Raw genomic sequence first — 8,176 nt, 5'->3', positions numbered from 1 at the left:
TTTGTGTCTTTTTTACCATATCTCCTATGTACTGATGTTTGTGTGTTTTGTATTCACTCCTTCCATGTCCAACAGGTTTGGTTTTTTTTTTTAAAAAAAAAAAAAAAAAAAAGCTCCACCCTCCTGTGGCATTCTTTCTACTTGAATGTGCCTCCTGTTACTTAATCAGTGAAGCCACACCTACATACAGGGATCAGCCACATGAAATGATTAGTGTATGGCATTTATCTCTCACCAGTACTGCCAACAATAGCAATGCCTTTGTATGTATGTTATCCTGCACTTGTTCAGCTGGGGGTGTCTGTTTAAGCGACTTAAATGTAGGTAAATAAATCAGCTCATCTATAGCAGAGGGGGCTGCAATTGTACTTTGCATAATAGATAACAATACAGTGGTTTGGGATAAACAGAGCGTTTAAAGGCTATTCCTGACTCTCTGTGCATCTATACCATATGCTAAAATACTAACTAATAGTCCTGTTGCTGCAAATGATTATTGTGTTGGAGGTGCATGACAGATACAGAGACATAGCGCCTTGCATATATATTCACACCCTTGCCTGTTTCTCTGAAATAACCAATCCTACACTGACATTTTCTTCTCTGTAATATTTTTATTTCAAAGCACTGAATTTGTTGCTTAATGTGACTGTTTTATGTTAGAAAATGAAATATGCTGTTTGTATAAGTACCGGGTCCCAACTCATTTTCAGAGAGCGACATTGCAGTACAGCTGAGGCTAATGCCACACTCTGGCCCAGTCCCAGGATCAGCCTTTCCCTGCACATGGAGCGGATTTTGGGCTCAAAATGTGTGAGTTTGCATTTTGAAGCAGAAACTTGCTCCCGGGCCGATGCAATGGCTCCGTTTGACTGTGTTTATCCATAGACTGAGAATAAGCCCCGTCTGTCATAAGCCTTAAACTGGCCATACACTGAGAGATCAGCAAGGTCGCCAAATCTTTCCCAGATCTTTCCCTGTTATACCCCCCTTGAGGTTAGCGATATCGGATTTATCTGATTGATCAGGCTTTGAGGCAAAGGATTGGATCACATTGCCGGCATAGAGGCTGATCGACCCTGACCGACATCTGCACGATTTTCACCCAGATATCGGTTGGGTGGGCCCAAGAGCCTCATACTTGGACCACTGGCAGATTTCATATGGCCACCTTAAGAGTGTGTCGATGGAAGCCCCGACAGGCCTATCTAACCTAAAATTGGCGAGATCTTGATTGGGCAGGTTTGATTTTCTGTTGGATCGGGGACCGTATCGACTCGTTGATACGGTCTTCAGTCCGATGGCACCTATGCCTGCTGTTTTAATTTGATTAGGGCCAACCAATGAAATATTACCCACCTTGGGTGGCTACGTGTATGGCCACCTTTCGTAAGACTGGTTGGCGCTTCTTTCACATCAAGTTTTAGCAATGCCAAGAGCAAAAGCCAAGGGGTCCCAGTGGCACAGAACCAACAACTGTATAAAAATACTGTGAGATGAAAACTAAACATGGGGATCAGCTTATTTATATATCTGTCCAAAAATTAGCCAAAATGTCTGCAGGCAGGCTTGAAATTCCCATTGAACAAGGACCTCATTGGCGTGTTGAAGCAGTCATCAACTGATGGGTCCCCCTAGGCCCACAGTATAGGCAGCCTTTACTTGTCTTGGTCATGAGGCAGCCTTTCTCAGCTTATTTTGTGACCAAAACAAATCTTAATTCATGTTTTTTTTTTTATACAAAGGCCAAAGTAAAACTCTGCACGTGTTCTTTGCTTGAGTCTGTTAAGGTGGTCATGTACCCAGCATACATTGTACTAGGATGACCAGATCCCTTGTAAATTCAGGGAAACGTAATAAATACATATTGCAGGTCAGCACTGATTGTGTTAAACTGCAGTCAATTCAGCCCTGCTAGCTGGATGTTTTAGACATGTCCCTGAATTTTCTAGTGATCTGTTCATCCTACATTATACTGTGTCTATATCTAGAACATAATATATCCTAGCAGTATTGATCTAGAAAGCATTAAATTCTGGGATTTTAGTCCATTTATTGACAAGGCATTACTTTGTGCTACAAAATAGACACTGACGGCAGATCATTAATAGTCAGATATTCACTGTGTATTACTAAGGGTGAAGACACACAGAGCTACTAGTAGCAGCTACTTGTCACGGCTACTAAACTCCAGAAAATACCCTGCCATAGACAATACTGAGAATTGCCTCTGCTAAAACACATGTAGAGACAGTTATCAGTAAATGATCAGCATTGTCTATTTTAGTAGCAGTGACAAGTAGCTGCTACTAGTAGCTCCATGTGTCTTCACCCATAGGGTTTTGGCACACGAAGAGACTAGTCGCCCGCGACAAATCTCCCTTGTTGCGGGCGACTAATCTCCCCGAAATGCCATCCCACCGGCGAAAATGTAAATCCGCGGTGGGATGGCATACGCGGCGCCATGATTTCCCCGAAATCGCGGAAGTTGCCCTGAGAGGAAACTTCTGCTTATGCCATCCCACCGGCGAATTACATTCTAGCCGGTGGGATGGCATTTCGGGGAGATTTGTCGCCCTTATAGTCTCTCAGTCAAAGCACTTCTATCTGCTGTGTATGTACATACCATGTCTAGTTAAATAAGCTGAATCTGCTGTACAAGATTCATACCTGTTATGAACATACTGTATAGTTATTTTACAAATAAAATATTATTGTGACTCCCTTGCATGGTTTTCAGAAGCATTTTATCATTAAGTAGGCAGATACACAAGCTGTCACCATGTGATCAGGGCTTTTCCAGTATCGCAGGGGAAGGGTGGAAAATGTCATTGATGAAAAGCCACATGAAACCATTGCGTTGCTGCTGACTGCTTTGCACACGTGTGTTCGGCTCAGTGGCCTCATGTGCCTGAGTGAACCTGCCCCGTCAGTTAGATCTTTCTATTAGCCATAATTCCAAGAGCATTTAGGGCAACAAATAAGTGTCTACCCCACAAACTTTTACTGACCTTCAGGCTGGGGGTCTGGAAGTACCGTGGAAAAAATGTTGCCATTCTCACACTAATTGGCTGAGCCCCCCCCACCCTAGCCAGTGCAGCCAGTCCCCTTAAGAGGACACACAAGTTATGACAAGATAGCACAGGAAATTGCACGTAATGCAGCTCTTGCACAGACATGGCAGCTTAGTTGTTTCAAATCAGGCACAAAAGTGAATTTTTGCATAAAGCCTACCAGAAATGATAGGGACCTTTGAAAATGAGCTATGGCTGGGGACAATTAAAATACAGGGACTAGAGAAGAAGCTTGTTGTATTGAGGTTTAGAGAATGCTATCTCCACCAGAAGACTTGCCATAGAAGGCTCACATCAAACGACTTGCAATGAAGTATAACTGGGCATCAAAATACTTACAGAAACAGTAACACCAAAAAATGAAATTTTTTTAAAGTAATTAAAATATAATGTACTGTTGCCCTGCATTGGTAAAGCTGGTGTGTTTGCTTCAGAAAGATTATTTTCATATATAAAAAAAAAAAAATGAGCTGCAGCCACAGGGGCTGCCATGCAAGCTGTAAAATGAAGAGGCACAGGTTACATAGCAGAGAACAGATAAAACACCATTGTATTCTTCTGAGATTATCCGTTATCTGCTATGAAACAAATGCCATTTAGCCTTTTTTAATTTGAATAGCTACCCCCATGGCTTTACAGCAGCTTGTTTATATAAATTATAGTAGTGTTTCTGAAGCAAACAACCAGTTTTATCAGTGCAGGGAAACAGTACATTATATTTTAATATTTTAACTTTGAAACACTTTCATTTTTGGTGTTACTGTTCCTTTAAGATCAGCTTTTTGTGAGTGAGAGAACCTAAAAAAGCCCCATAACTCCACACTGGCAACTATCCCTGTAAAGCTAAAGCCAGATGGGACTGATTCTTGGCCTGTGTATAACGGCAGGCAGCGTGAGAATCATCTATCTGCTGGCCTCCACTAGCTGCTGTGTCTGCACTAACACACACGGGGCCAGCCTGGCCACACACACACACACACACACAGACACCCCTCCCCCCCCAATACAGTTACTGTCTGTGCAGACACAGGAGCCAACAGATAGACTGAATCAGCCCCATACGGATTTACTATCAACATGTTTCTTTTGCTTATCCCTGGGAATACACTCAATCCATTATTTTTAAATTCGGTCAAATACCAGCCACACCCATACCCCTAATTTACTTATTGAAATTAAGGAAATGGCATCATCTGCAAACAAAAAGTTGCTCCTTTTAATTAAAGCAGATCTTGAATCTGGTGCATCCTTAGTTATCCCAGATAAATACTCTTTATTCTTATCATTAACTCCTTGTATTGCTGTGTGCCCATTATTGTGTGTAAAAGTGAGATCTGCCATCGAGCAATCCTCATGAGCAAAGGAGACTGAGCAAGCATTCAAAAACCCTCATACGGTAGGGTCAGATTAATCACCGGCTATTTAACTCCTATGAGTGCAGCAGGAAGCAAATACAGACTCCAGTCAGGTAGACTCCTGGTCGCAATGGGACTCAAGGCCTCAGTGAAGAGAAGTCTCAGGCAATTTGATCATTTGCTTCCAGTTCTTCAAGATGTGACAGTAAATATCTAAATCAGCACTTTGTTGGATGCATTTTGTGACAGCTGAGAGTTGCTCAGGCCTGGCTTTCAGAATTAAAGGAACAGTAACACCAAAAAATGAAAGTGTATAAAAGTAACTAAAATATAATGTGCTGCTGCCCTGCACTGGTAAAAGTTGTGTGTTTACTTCAGAAAGTCTACTATAATTGATATAAATAAGCTGCTATGTAGCCATGGAGGCAGCCATTCAAAGGAGAAAAGGCACAGGCACATAGCAGATAACAGATAAAACACTATTGTATTCTGCAGAACTTATCTGTTATCTGCTATGTAACCTGTGCCTTTTCTCCTTTTTTCCAGCTTGAATGGCTGCCCCCATGGCTACACAGCAGCTTATTATATAAATTATAGCAGTGTTACTGTAGCAAACACACCAGTTTTAACAGTGCAGGGCAACAGTGCATTATATTTTTATTACTTTAAAGCTCTTTCATTTTTTGGTGTTACTGTTCCTTTAAGGTGGCCATACACGGGCCGACTATAGCTGCCGATATCGGTCCCTTGGACCGATTCGGCAGCTAATCGGCCCGTGTATGGGCAGGGCAGAGCGGCCTGGCCGACCGATATCTGGCCTGAAATTGGCCAGATCTCGATCGGCCAGGTTAGAAATTCCAGTCGGATCGGGGACCGCATCGGCTCGTTGATGCGGTCCCCGATCCGACTGCCCCATTGCCGCCCACATAATCCGATCGTTTGGCCCCAGGGCCAAACGATCGGATTATTTTTTTTTTTACCTAAATGCTCCCCGATATCGCCCACCCGTAGGTGGGGATATCGGGGGAAGATCCGCTCGCTTGGCGACATCGCCAAGCGAGCGGATCTGCTGGTGTATGGCCACCTTTAGGGTAGGAATGAATAAAGGAATGAAGGGCAGATATGAGCTCTAGTGCTCTACAGAGATTAACCAAACTCATGAAATAAAGATGCTGACGTAATGTTACAAGGATGATAAAGTTAAAGAGATACTGACACCAGAAAGTAAATCTTTTTTTTTTTACATCTATCATAACATTGTCTTGGCAAGAACTTTATAATTTTGCCATAAAAATATTTGCCTGATGCGTTTACATTACCTGTCTGATCCCCTGTGTTCCTCTATGAGGGGGCGGCCATATTTGTCTGTTAGCATTAGAAGCTGTAACTGACAGGCTGAGAAGGGACAGTCAGGTTGGCAAAACACTCAGGTTTCGGAACTTCAAGGAACATTTACTTACAAAACCAAACCTGTCAGCGAAAAACCGTCAACACAACCTATAGGTAGCTTTTTATGTACATTCATATTTTGAAAAGTAGTTTTTTCGTGTCAGTATCACTTTAAGGATCTGTTATCTGGAAACACATTATCCAGAAAGCTCAGAAGGCCCTCAGACTCCATTTTAATCAAATAATTCAAATTGTACCTTGTACTTGATCCCAACAAACAATCCTATTGGGGTTACATAATTTCATGTTTAATTTAATTTTTAATTTAATTTTTTTTGTAGTAGTAGTAGTAGATTTAAGTGACTGGGATCCAAATTACAGAAAGACCCCAGGTATCGAGCATTCTGGATAACAGGTCCCATACCTATATATATATATTGCCAACTCAGACCACAGGGGGTGTAAATGATCACAAGAAGCAGAGTTATAAACACTAACAGCCGCAAATACTATGCCAAAAGATAAAGAACTGTGTGTTTTTGAAGACATCTTCGTTATTAAAGAGCTGCTATAGGTCGCTGGGCTAGTAAAGTGTATATTCTCTAGCTTCATTTTTTCGGATTTTGTGAACCTATAGAACTGATAAGATCATTTCAGTATCTGCATCATTTTGGGATCAAAGTAGGGAATCAGTCATGCTCATGTATAGGTGTGTGTTATTAGAACAGTGACTCTCAGGAATATGAGTATCTCCTATAATGTTTCTTCCTGTGTGAGCAAGTCAGACCCAAGCCGCAGCCAATCAGAGGAATGGCCAGAGCACAAAGCTGTGCATTACCCCTATTCAATAGGAAAGCAACTCAAAGTTTGTGAATCTTCTTTTCTTGTTAGGACACTGAATATGTTATTTTAGTTGAAGTGTTAAAGGGTAACTAACATTACAAAGGTAGCTGGGAGTTACCATAATAAATGGTAGTTTGCCACTGCAAAACGATGTTATTAGTTATTTTTGACTGCCTGAGGAATCCCTTCATATATGAATGGGCTTTGAGCTCACCTCCACTGCAATAACCTTCTGTCACACATTACAGATATGTTTTCTCTGTGCTGCCCAGTCAGAGCTGGAGAAAGAGCTTGCCCAATCAGAACTGGAGAATGAGCTTGCCCAATCAGAGCTGGAGAATGAGCTTGCCCAATCAGAACTGGAGAATTAGCTTGCCCAATCAGAGCTGGAGAATTAGCTTGCCCAATCAGAGCTGGAGAAGGAGCTTGCCCAATCAGAACTGGAGAATTAGCTTGCCCAATCAGAGCTGGAGAAAGAACTTGCCCAATCCGAGCAGCAGAATGAGCTCGCCCAATAGTGTCTGGCTGAGACTGCAGCTCCCCATCATGAACTGCAAATCTGTTTGGCAGCAGCTACTTTGTATGTGAATGGAGCTGCATTTCCAGCACCAAGGGGGCCAGAGGACTTTACAAGTGCAAGAAGCAGTTCAATTAATGATAATGAACTGGAAGGAAACACATTTCTCTCCATCTGAAAGGGGGCAATAGCCACACTGAATTGCCCCCAGCCCTGAATTCATTACATTTCAATAAGCTAAAGAAACAAGCATATTGTATGAGTGCCACATGTACTGGGATTGATTTAAGGGCCACTATAGCCTATAACTGGGCAGTGTGGCTTTATGGCCTCAGTACAAGCTATCAGTAGGCATGGAGCTGAATGCTGTGCCTAATGGATTGCACTTGTGTGAGACAAGCAACAGCACCTAGTTCCCTTGTAGCACCCAGAATGTACCATATCTATTGCACTGGTGACACCCCTGCCCCAGCTGCTCTGAGCATGTATTTTAGGCAAGGCTTTATAAGGGCGTATAGAAGAGCCCACCAGCGAGCCTTTACTTACCCAGCACACCCTATTAATCTCTATCCAAAGCCTATGGCCAGTATAAAGTGCTTCTCTCTTCCAGTTTAGCCTTTGTATGTATGTATGTATGTATAACTTTATTTATAAAGCGCCACAAGGGTACGCAGCGCTGTACAGTCTTAAAGAATACACAATTACACACAGGGAGGACAAGTGTTATAATAAATAAATACAATAAATATATATAAATGCACAGGGAATATGGGTCATGTGGTATGAGACACAGTAGGAAGGAGGTCCCTGCCCATAGAGCTTACAATCTGAGTGGTTGGGTAACATACAGGCACAAACTGGAAGGTAAGAGTGCATCAGGTATGGGCATTTGCCCTTAAGTGCAGGACTGGGCAAAATAATGTTAGAGCTCCAGAAGGTAACAGCTGAGTTTTTTCTTAAAGAGAGTGGGTGAGTTTTCCCTACGGAGGGATTGAAGG

This window comes from Xenopus tropicalis, chromosome 1 (genome assembly GCF_000004195.4).
Source record: "Xenopus tropicalis strain Nigerian chromosome 1, UCB_Xtro_10.0, whole genome shotgun sequence".
Taxonomy (NCBI): domain Eukaryota; kingdom Metazoa; phylum Chordata; class Amphibia; order Anura; family Pipidae; genus Xenopus; species Xenopus tropicalis.
Note: the sequence above shows the minus strand (reverse complement) of the source record.